Genomic DNA, 12,987 nt, shown 5'->3' with positions numbered 1-12,987 from the left:
ATATATGTATGTATGCTATTTTATATTTTATTTATCTAAAATACTTAGCTCATATTCCTGGGATGTTTCAACATTCAGTTGCTTGCTTGAAGGGATAGAACACCGAGCTCGATAGCTGGAGTCGCTTAAGTGCGGCCAGTATCCGGTATTCGGGAGATAGTGGGTTCGAACCCCACTGTCGGCAGCCCTGAAGATGGTTTTCCGCGGTTCCCCATTTTCACACCAGGCAAATGCTGGGGCTGTACCTTAATTAAGGCCACGGCCGCTTCCTTCCCATTCCTAGCCCTTTTCTCTCCCATCGTCGCCATAAGACATATCTGTGTCGGTGCGACGTAAAGCAACTTGCAAAAAAAAAAAAAAAAAAAAAAAAGGATAGAACCGTAGATTTTTTAAATTAATTTCAAAGCATATTTTCATTCTTCACATTTCTAACCGTTTATTAATCATTCACGTGTCATTTATAGTTACAAATTAAAGAAGCGGAATTCCACGTTGGGCACAGGACACAAACGAAGGACGTATTCTACAGTACCCAGGTGAAAATTATCATAGTAAAATTTAGATCCTATGGCGTAACACTTCATTAGAACGCTATATGCTCATCGTGTTTTACACGAATTCATTTTAGACACTGACTACGGGTAAAGCGTCTGAAAATAAGATGGCAACTTTTGAAAATTTGGATTTACCGAGCTCGATAGCTGCAGTCGCTTAAGTGCGGCCAGTATCCAGTAATCGGGAGATAGTGGGTTCGAACCCCACTGTCGGCAGCCCTGAAGATGGTTTTCCGTGGTTTCCCATTTTTACACCATGCAAATGCTGGGGCTGTACCTTAATTAAGACCACGGCCGCTTCCTTCCCATTCCTAGGTCTTTCCCATCCCATAGTCGCCATAAGACATATCTGTCGGTGCGACGTAAAGCAAATAGTAGAAATTTGGATTTATAGACGGCTACTTAAAATAGCATGGGTTGACCGTATGACTAACAAAAAAGTACTGAACCGAATGAATAACGAGATAGTGGTGCTTATTGCCTTGAGATAAAGGAAGCTAGAATACTTTGGCCATATGAGGAATGGATATAATTTCTTTAACGTCGCACGAACACACCGAAGGTTTACGGTGACGGAAGGACGGGAAATGTAGTGACCGTGGCCTTAATTAAGGTACAGCCCCAGCATGTGCCTGGTGCGGAAAAGGAAAACTATCTTCAGGGGTGCCGATGGTGGGAATCGAACCTACGTTCTTCCGAATGCACGATCACAGCTGACCTAACTGCGTGGCAAATTCGCTCGGTAGGAATGGATGAAAGTACCGGATATGCCAGCTCGTCATGCAAGGCAAGATTTACTGGAAGAGAGGTAGAGGTTACCGACTGATCTCCTGGTTAAGGTACCTGGGTGGCAGGTATCAACATCCTTAGGAAACACGTTCCACAACGCCACCGAAAAATATGATATTGTCATGATAGCCAACTCTGGAACAGATAAGGCACGAGAAGAAGAGAAACAAGGAAATTTCATCCCTATTTAGATGTCTTAAAGTTAGTAAAAAGGTTGAACAAAAGTACTCTCCCAGCTACATCGAAACGCCTGGTCATTCATTTTATATCAATTAGAAAAATAATGTAATGGTATGTGTGATCATCAGAGAGGCATGGTGCAGATCTTTAGAGTTGACTACTGATAGACTACCTGGCCGTCTGTGAGGATGGACTCTTACCTATGACGATTACTGAAGACGTCACACACACACACACACACACACACACCCTCAGTCCCCAAAACGTCGGAATAAACCAATGAAGGTTAAAATCGTCGACCTGGCCTGAAGTTGAACCCGGGGCCCATTGCACAAAAAGCCAGCACTTTAACCAGTCAGCCATGGAGCCAGACATTAGTTTAATGATGACTTTATTAGTGTTGTGTTCCACTAACTACTTTTATGGTTATCAAAGACCGTGAGGTGCTTGAAGTTTCTCCCGCAGTAGCTTTTTATATGGTGGTAAATCTACGGATTGAGTATTTGAGCACATATAAATACCACCGGACTCAGCGGAGAAAGAACTCGGCATCTGGTTCTGAGAAGGCCTACGCTCTACCGACTGAACTACTCACCCACAGCTCTTAGTTTGATTTCCTTTTTCACAATGTGCTTTACGTCGCACTGACAGCGACGATGGGATAGGAAAGGGCAAGGCAAGACAAGGAGTGGGAAGGAACCAGCCGTGGCCTTAATTAAGGTACAGCCCCCCAGCATTTGCCTAGTGTGAAAATGGGAAACCACGGAAAAACATCTTCAGCGCTACCGACAGTGCAGTTCGAACCCACTATCTCGTGAATACAAGCTCACAGTTTCGCGCCCCTAACCGCACCGCCACTTGTTCGGTCTCTTTATTCGTTAAATGACAGAACTGATGTGAGGAAATTCAAAGTCACGACCTACAATTAATGTCCCGAACGTGACGTAACTTACACATCTCAAGCTATCCATAGAGATTGAGATGAATTAAAATGGGTTAAATGTCTGAAATGAATTTGCGTGGGCTGGGAGTAAAGACGGAGGGGGTAAGTGGGAAGTCAGCCGCGAGGAGGGAAGCGAACGACATACATACATCACCAGGTGGTAAATAAGTTGTCAAAAGAACGACATCGAAAAGCACTCAACAGTGCTGCTACTTTGTCTGACCTCCTGCTTGCGCATGCTCGAACGCCTGGAGCGACGCCTCAGAGGAGGGGAGGCGCCCCGTCTCGTATACCGTCCCGACGCCACGCGACGTCTTGGAACAACACCACTTTTAATGAGTTTTCCCCAACCACCTTGTAGTCGTTCTTCGTCTCCCACTATTACGGAACAAGGGAAAGGCAACTTGGAGCATATTCTATACTTGCCAGTACATTTATTTCCTGCTTTTTGATCTCACAGCCTTTTAACGTTATTCAATTGATGTATTCATCAGTCAAGAGGCATGATTATTTCCGTCAAGGATGGAAGCGCTCCACTTCAAAAAAATACTTCACAACAAACAGTCCTTATGAAACAGCTTTCAACTCTGTAAAGAGCTTTAGAATTTAAATATAAGTTTGAAGCCCCATAGCAACTTATTCTGTCACCTTTACATTGGAAAAGGTCCTTGGAGTCAGAGTGGACAGGTTCAATCCCTGACTCTTGCTTTCTCTCATAGTTAGTGGCTGTAGAATGTATCTAATAATAATAATAATAATAATAATAATAATAATAATAATAATAATAATAATAATAATAATAATAATAATAATAATAATAATAATAATAATAATAATAATAATAATAATAATAATATTTGCTTTACGTCCCACTAACAAAACAACTTTTACGGTTCTTGGAGACCTCCACGTGCCGGAATTCAGTCCCGTAAGACTTCTTTTACGTGCCCGTAAGTGTACCGACACGAGGCTGACGTATTTGGGCACCTTCAAATACCACCGGAGTATGCCAGGATCGAACTTGCCATGCTGGGGTCAGAAGGCCAGCGCATCAACCGTCTGAGCCACTCAGCTCAGCAAGACTGTACCTACGGTATCCCCTGACCAAAGTAAGAGGTTTCTAGAAGAGTTTCCTCAGAGGTGGCAGCGTGGCTTCGGACGACGAGTTCCAAAGCGAACTCTAGCATTGATTCTATATGTGCCAGGCTACTGACTTTCATATTTCCTATCCAATCTTCCTAGGTCAACTCTTGCTCTCTTAACTCCCACAACTTATACTGTAGTATTTTAAATGTATAAAAAAATACAGTGAATCATTGTTATCTAATGACAATAATACAGATGGTGCTGTAGTATTGTCAATGAGTACTTAAAAATATTTAATGGAAGATGTTGAGATAGGAACTCAGTTCACATAGGTTCCACTCACGTACAGTGAAGTCGGTCTTAAACCAGACCGATGTAAAGAAAATTTCATTCGAGAATTCACTTACAGGTTACCACACGTGCGAGTTCACTGCATTGGATAGTTGCACCTGGATTCTTTTTCACTTTGTACACTACCATCCAGCGATAGTACACATCCTAATTACTTTAAATGATCCACGTGTTCCACTTTTTTATTCCCTACCTGACATTCAATTCTCCCAGATTTCTTCCCTGCCGAAAGGCTAATTTGCATATCGTATTAGTGACATTTTTCTAAGCTCTAAGGTATTAGAATCTAGACTTCCAGCGTATTCTGCCTTTAAGATAGTTGTACTTATTCTAAACAGAAGAGATATCTGGCCGCAATGACGGGTGACCACAAGGATCCGGAATACAATACAACAGTTTAAATGTATAATAGAAATGTTGTGAATCATTGTTATCTAATGACAAGAATACAGATGGTGCTGTAGTATTGTCAATGAATCCTTGAAAATATTTAATGAAAGATGTTGTACATCTGTCAACGTAAGACACAGCTTCTTCTAGAGAAGTCCTCTTACTTTCCATGCGTAACCAATATTGTCTTACAGCTGTCACTTAAGTGAGGGACGCACGAGTAGTAGACGACTCTCTTTTCCTCATTCACCACCAATGCCTGCTCCGAGTTGACCTCAAAGCACATGGTGGGGTTCAATAGGAGGCATTTCTTTTCCTTATGGTTGATGGCGATAACATCCGCTAGGCTGGTCGAGCCATCTTCAGAAAGGTAGTGTACTTCCTCATGAACCTCCCACTTTGCCTTCCACAGGGCCGTCGCTATTAAAGAACGGACCTTATGATGGCCCATGTTTCTCTGTAAATTTCCCTCGGCGCAGCAGCCCAACACGCCCCAGGGTCTCTGGTTCTTCACATCCTGGGTGGCGACTTTTAATGGTAGACTGCGAACGCCCTGGTAACGTTCTCACCGCTGATGTATTGCATGATATTTCAATTGCGTTAGTCCACTCTGACGATGAAAGACCTCTCCTATCATTCGTCCACGGTGTGGCCTTGGGATCATCCTTATAGGTCTCTACGCCTTTGCCATTGTGAGGAAGATGACACCAATCCTCAAACGACCTGTGACGAAGCTCATTTTGCAACTTCCGGGCAGAGGCTGACAGAAATACTTTTATGATAATTTTTGGAATATTATACATTTAATACAATATTTACCTGTATCCATCGTTGTCCAGAACGGGGAATATTCAAATTTTCATCAAGCCATTAAAACAACCGAAATGGACCACCGAACTTAATTCGTAGCAAGGATATTCTCACGGACTGAATTAACAATCCTATGAACCGGTAATATTTGTTCTCCTATAAAACTACTTGAATTAATATGAAACCGCTTACTAATATCATTCTCAAATGAGAAATTTCACTTCACTCTGGTTCAGTTGCCTTACAATACTCATGAATCGTTAGAGATGTCAAAAATCTCTTTTCACTCTAGTAATGTTACCAAGGGGCTCTCTATCAAACACGCAGTACTTTTTGAGAGTGCCAATATCTGCCGAGATAACGGTACTTTAGTTTTCAAATGAAAGTGCACTATTTTCTCACATAGACTCTGGGCCATATTTCATTGTGAAAAATCACTAATCAGGAGGCCAAAGCACGCACTACGTATGGATACTCGGCCTGTTGACATACAGTGACCCTTCACGTTCTTCTGACAGCTATACGTCCTCTCTAAATGAAATGGCGTATGGCTTTTAGTGCCGGGAGTGTCCGAGGACATGTTCGGCTCGCCAGGTGCAGGTCTTTCGATTTGACACCCGTAGGTGACCTGCGCGTCGTGGTGAGGATGAAATGATGATGAAGACGACACATACACCCAGCCCCAGTGCCAGTGAAATTAACCAATGATGGTTAAAATTCCCGACCCTGCCGGGAATCGAACCCGGGACCTCTGTGACCAAAGGCCAGCACGCTAACCATTTAGCCATGGAGCCGGACACGTCCTCTCTAAAGTTCACGTGAATGCACTATGATAAATCTACATTGCATGTGAACATACAAACACTACCGTAACTCAGTTTGGTAAACAGGATTGAGATACACAATAAACACAAAGCAATCACGACATTGCAGGTTTTAGCTCATTTTAATTTACGTTTCCCGTCCTCAACACATTAATCTGATCTAATACTTGTGGCACGCTATCAGAGTGATAACACTTTTCTACCCATTTCAATCTGTTATCCACCCAATACTGTGCCTTTTCTCTTAAATATTGACGCATATATTTAAACTAGGTGAGTTGGTAACGTAATACTGGGTCGTTTAATTGTAAGATAGCATTTGCGAGATTGGGCAGAATCTCATCATCGGCAGCCTTAAATATACATTTCCTTGATTTACCAATTTGGCATCTGGTAAAATCCGCCACTGCACCTTAACATATAGGCTATACATATTTATTCAGAGAATAAACACTTTCCCCATAAGGAGGTTGCCCTGGAGGACAAAGTATATACTAAGCACATTTATGACCATATAAATGATTTCTCAGTATTGATAATGAACCTTTTAAGGCTTTGAGGATCACATTCTTCGTCAACGACTCTGGTAGTTTTAATTTTGAGCGGAATTCTTCGAAGAACTTGGAATTACTTCTCTTCCACCGATCATGACGCCTACCACCACGATGTTTTCAAGACCGTATTCACGTCGGTAGAAGGGGATACTTGGTTCGTAAATAATGCTTTTTATTTTCCTTGTTTACTTCTCTGGGCTGGTTAGCGTGCGATTCGAACCGAACCGTAGGATCAATATTATATTCCTTGTTGTTTTTGAAGGCTAACATATCAATCTTACGGGTAGTGCCGTACTACTGACTACCTACTGATGTCTTTCTAATCCGATGCCGCCAGTTAAAGATTATCTTGCATGTGGTAACAAATTCAGAGAAACAAAAATATAAGCCATCAATAGAATGCAATAAATAAAAAATATCATATAAAAACCATTACAACACTAGCCTTAATGATGTGTACAAGAAGGACTGTCCAACATTTCTTCGAAAACTTCTCTGAGCTCTTTGTATTGTCGAAAACGTCCATCACAGGCATCACAGCACCTGTACTAAGAAACTATGTCCGAGTTATGATTCCTTTTATGTTGTAATATCACCGCTCTTTGCAACAACTACCAAATTTGTTTACGCTTCAGTGTTAACCTGCGATTGTTAAATCTATTAAAATAAGAGTTTTGTATGTACATTGCTCAGAATTTAAAAAGAATGGTATTTCCGTATCGGTTGTGTCCACAGTAACAAGGAATTTAATTTTCCACCATGTTTGTCTGTCTATAGTACGAATGTATGTATATATGTATGTACAGTATATATATTTATATATATATGTGTGTGTGTGTGTGTGTGTGTGTATGTACGGACATCATGAGAAAGCGACTTAAGAGAATTGAATGAAAATCGGTAAAGTCGGATAATGAGGCACTATAATCTAGGCTATAAATCATTTTATTCATGCAGAGTAAAATGGTAGTTTAGGAGAAGGTCTTAAAATTTCATTCTAAAATATTTATGTTATTAGTGGTCGTATCAATAAATACTACATCTAAAGTTATATATAATTATATTTCCGATCATTTATGTCTTATACATTTTTACCTTACCGTCGATAATAACAGAGGTATTCATAAATTTCGGTTTTTGTAGCTAAGTCCATATCTACGTCAAAACACGAGCAAATGGGTGAACAGTATTAAATGAAAATCGGTACCGGCATTTAAAGTCACACTGGATGAAATTGTAGTTTAGGGTAAGGTGCCCAAGAATATTTTTTTAAATGCCTATGTTATTGGTTCTATCGGAACAAAATTTATAAAGAATATAAGTTCCAATCATTCATATCTTATACGGTTTTACCATACCGACTATGATACTAGAATTAATGAATATAGACTTTGGTTGCTTAGTCCATATCAACGCTGAGCATTTTTAACATGAAAGTATTGTTTAATCGTGTTAACTGGCGATGGTTTTTGTCTTGATTGTCTTCTTAAGTTATAAAATCACGCGGTCATCGGTCCGTACGACAAGCTTTGCACATGTTATGATTGTCTCGTCAACGAGTACTACAGCTGCTTCGCTATATGATTATTTCTTGTAGTGGTATGCTTTGGCTAGCGCCGTGGTGTAGGCGTAACATGCCTGCCTCTTTCCCAGAGACCATGTCAGACATTTTTACCTGGATCTCAGGGCTGGTTCGAGGTCCACTCAGCCTACGTGATTACAATTGAGGAGCTATCTGACGGTGAGATAGCGGCCCCAGTCTAGAAAGCCAAGAATAACGGCCGAGAGGATTCGTCGTGCTGACCACATGACACCTCGTAATCTGCAGGCGTTCGGGCTGAGCAGCGGTCAGTTTGTAGACCAAGGCCCTTCAGGTCTGTAGCGCCATGGGGTTAGGTTAGGTTTAGTGGTATGCTTTGTCTCCATGGTGTCTGCATTTTATGTAGTAAGAATTCAGAAACTCAATGTGAGGTTTGTTCTGGACAAAGCGGAGGCGGGACAGGTTTTTCTCCGGGTACTCCGATTTTCCCTGTCATCTTTCATTCGAGCAACACTCTCTAATATTTATCTTCATCTGTCAGTCATTAGTCATTACCCCAGAAGAGTGCGACAGGTTTCGGCAGCCGGCACAGTTCATATCCTCGCCGCTAGATAGGGACTTCATTCATTCCATCCCCGACTGGAAACAGGCTGAGGATTTTGATTTTCACTATGAAGACCAATGCAAATCCTCCAGATTGTATACCTTCACTTTAGTATATTAGTCGATATACGTGAAATTAAAGGGAGCATAGGACACTGATATTAGTTGAAAGCATAGAGTCAGAGATCCTACATTAATCAAGCGTCGAAGTAAATCCAGCCGAAGCGACCTTAAAGAACTCCTGGCTATTTTATCGCTCGTAGACAAATGTGATACCGAGCAGGCACTTTCTTCAAACATTTATCAACTCCCCCGTCCCAACCCGTGAAACCTTCCCTAGCATCGCTCTTTTTGATTATATTTTCTCGCACTCTGATTTTAAAGAGTTCTGGGGACATCGAATCGACGACTGAGCAGAGTCGTAGGTATACTATAAAGTTCCGCCTTCTCCCTACATAATCATCATCATCATCATCATCATCATCACCACACCCAGACATGCAGGTTACCGTGGGTGTTAAATAAGAAGAACTGCATCAGGCAAACAGAACATGTCCTCAGACAGTCCCGGCAATTCATTACGAAGAGAAGCCTCGATCGCGATTCAGCTCATCACCATGCATGCCACGTTACAATAGCACAGGATGTGAGAATCGAATCTGTGGTCCTCTGAAGGGAATACCTCTGCACTGATCATTCAGCCAAGGAGACGGGCGTCCGTACAATGTATTATTTCCTTCCTTCTTTCTTTTTCTGCCAGCCCCATGGTGTAGGGGTACCGTGCCTGCCCCTCGCCCGGACGCCCCGGGTTAGATTCCCGGCCAGGTCAGGTAATTTTCTCTCGACCTGAGGACTGGTTCGAGGTCCACTCAGCCTACGTGATTAGAACTGAGGAGCTATCTGACGGTGAAGTGGCGACCCCGGTCTCGAAAGCCCAGAATAACGGCCGAGAGGATGCGTCGTGCTGACCACACGAGCTCTCGTAATCTGCAGGCCTTCGGGCTGAACAGCGGCTGCTGGGCAGCCAAGACCCTATCAAGGCCGTTAAGTGCCGTGGGGTTTCTTTCTTTCTTCCTTTCTTTCTTTTTTCTTTCTTTCTTTCTTTCTTTCTTTCTTTCTTCATCCGTTTACCCTCCAGTGTTGGTTTTTTCCTAGGACTCAGCGAGGGATCCCACCTCTACCTCCTCAAGAGCAGTGCCCTGGAGTGTGAGACTTTGAGTCGGGGGGATAGGACGGAGAGGAAGAGTAGTACCTCACCTGCTATACTAAACAGGGGTCTTGTTCTGATGGTGGTGGTGGTGGTGGTGGTGGTGGTGGTGGTGGTGGGATGATGATTTGAAGGGGTGAACAAGGAAGAGGGAGGAAGGCATCCGTGGCCTTAAGGCAGGCATAATCCCGGCATTTGCCTGGAGGAGAAGTGAAAAACCACTTTGAGGATGGCTCGTTGCCTTCGTACCACTTTTCAAATTTTGTGGCAGAGCCGGGAATCGATCCTAGCCCTCCGGGGGTGGCAGCTAATCACACTAACCACTACACCTCGGATAACGCTCACTTCTGTATTCACCTCAGCATTTATTATCTCATTTTACCAAAACTAAGTTTTCATTTCAATCTGAATTTGAACCGTAAATTTTTCATACCGATGCACGGAAAACACGGAAAACTACGTGCTGCAGCCTCTATCGAAATGTAAACAAGTTTTTGATTCCACTCGGAGTTTGCAAATAATTTGCATAAATAATATCCGCTATTGAGCAGAAACGAAGAATGTAGCCTAATATGACTTTCCAAGAGAGAATTGTTATTGAATTTGGTGGCAGAAAGCATTAACACAGAAAATAAGAAAACAAATTATAGTCTACACGTTGTATATTTCACTCAAAAAATAAGACAGTATTCCTTAATGCTTCATTAGAAAGTCACCCAGTCGTGTACCGTACAAGATATAAGCTACAATCGAGAATTAATCTTAGGCCTACCTATGTGTTGGGAATTCCAGGTTATGTAGGATCATGGATAACATTGACAGTGTCGAGCTACTCCTCGAAATATGTCGCACGTTCTTTTATCCGTCTAGGACGTTTATTAATTGCATGATCTTGATCATATTACTCGTCGCTGTAATTTTCTCTTTCACTTAAATACTCTACGAGCTGCCATCTTAGAATTCTCAAGGACAGTGTCCTGGAGCTTCAGACTCTGGGTCGGGGATACAACTGGGGAGGATGACCAGTACCTCGCCCAAGCGGCCTCACCTGCTATGCTGAACAGGGGCCTTGGCGGGAATGGGAAGATTGGAAGGGATAGACAAGGATGAGGGAAGGAAGCGGCCGTGGCCTTAAGTGAGGTACCATCCCGGCATTTGCCTGGAGGAGAATTGGGAAACCACGGAAAACCACTTCCAGGATGGCTGAGGTGGGAATCGAACCCACCTCTACTCAGTTGTCCTCCCGAGGCTGGGTGAACCCCGTTCCAGCCCTCGTACCACTTTTCAAATTTCGTGGCAGAGCCGGGAATCGAACCGTGGCCTCAGGGGGTGGCAGCTAATCACACTAACCACTACACCACAGGGGCGGACTCTTAGAATTCTATTATCCTATTTTTCCCATTTTACTGGCCAACCAATCTGCGGTAAAATGTCGTAAAATCTCAGTTTACGTAGCATTAAACTAAAAGCTTGTACTCGAGTCGATGACTACGGGCCTATGCATTCTAAGAATAGTAATGAGGCTGAGTCTTCTGTGGGAGATTCATTTTGAATTGGCCTGTACCAAGGGACAGGTTGCAAAAATACTGTATCCAGTACTGAATAGCAATATGAATCGGCTTACGTTACATATCATTACATGACCGTCTCAAGTTACAGCTTAAGATCAACCCCTAAATAATTTAGCAGAGAGCAACATTAACAGGAATATACTGAGTGGAATATTGGAGTTGCTCCTGTCTTCCACTGAACTCAGTTCACCACACAGCCCACAGTCTTCTTGCGAGCGCGAGGGTGCGGTGAAGCGCAGTGGCAATATTGGGCCACTGTGGGGGTGATCATATTCCCGTCAGACTGCAATTAACAGTGTCTACAGGGGATGATATCTGATCTCTACATCCAAATCACTTGCAAACTGACAGGAATCGCTTACAACAACGACAAGGGAATCCCCCTAGGGAGGCGAAATACGCTAATATGGAAGTTCGTTAGGCCCTTGAAGAATGAGAAGAAGTTCACGGTAACGTATGTATCCTCATATTACTTTCAGTAATAATAATAATAATAATAATAATAATAATAATAATAATAATAATAATAATAATAATAATAATAATAAATATCATAAAAATAAACAGGAATAACAGATCACTTAGAACGGTTATTTGCTTTTCTTTTTGGAAAGCTGTACGTAAGTTTCAGTATTCCGAATGTATGTAACGTATTAATTATGATTTCATCATTTCATAATTTTCTCTTTTTATAGTAATACTCAAGTGTTATGGTATAAATAGGATGACCTTATTTCTGGCAAGTGACAGTTTAGATAAGCCAGAAACTTTAAGAAATTCAGCTACGTTATGAAAGTCAAATAAAAAAAAAATCAGCAAAATAAAAGCCCTGTATAACTTTCTTAAGTGAGAAAAATATTGTATTCGTTTTAAACTTCACAAGTAGACTTGCAAATATTTTTCTTTTAAATCAATATCCCGCTTTGATGCGATTCACCTCAAAACTTCGTTTGCATTTCGATGCTCCCCGTAAGCATCTACCTGCTCATGCTGGCATAAACCTCCTCCCAGCTCAGTCAGAGAAGCCGGTGTAGAAGAAAAAGGAAACGTGTTCCTTATATTTCTACATTTACAAATTATTCTATCAGGAAATATCCAAACTGCATCCTTTTTTCTTAGATTCCCCAGTACTGTAGTTGTATATACGGTAATATATTCTAACATGCAATGTATGAACTTACGGAGCTAAAGTGATGGATTTCCAAATTCTCCAGATATTTATTTCATCCCCCAGAGAGGATGGGTTTGATTCTTGCATCTGGTGAATTATATAGTCTTCTTCTGGTTAATTATAAAGTCTTCTTCTGGTTAATTATATAGTCTTCTTCTGGTTAATTATGTAGTCTTCTTCTGGGGAATTATATAGTCTTCTTCTGGTTAATTATATAGTCTTCTTCTGGTGAATTATATAGTCTCCTTCTGGTTAATTATATAGTCTTCTTCTGGTTAATTATATAGTCTTCTTCTGGTGAATTATATAGTCTTCTTCTGGTGAATTATATAGTCTTCTTCTGGTTAATTATGTAGTCTTCTTCTGGTTAATTATATAGTCTTCTTCTGGTGAATTATATAGTCTTCTTCTGGT

Source organism: Anabrus simplex, chromosome 8 (genome assembly GCF_040414725.1).
Source record: "Anabrus simplex isolate iqAnaSimp1 chromosome 8, ASM4041472v1, whole genome shotgun sequence".
Classification (NCBI taxonomy): Eukaryota; Metazoa; Arthropoda; class Insecta; order Orthoptera; family Tettigoniidae; genus Anabrus; species Anabrus simplex.
Note: the sequence above shows the minus strand (reverse complement) of the source record.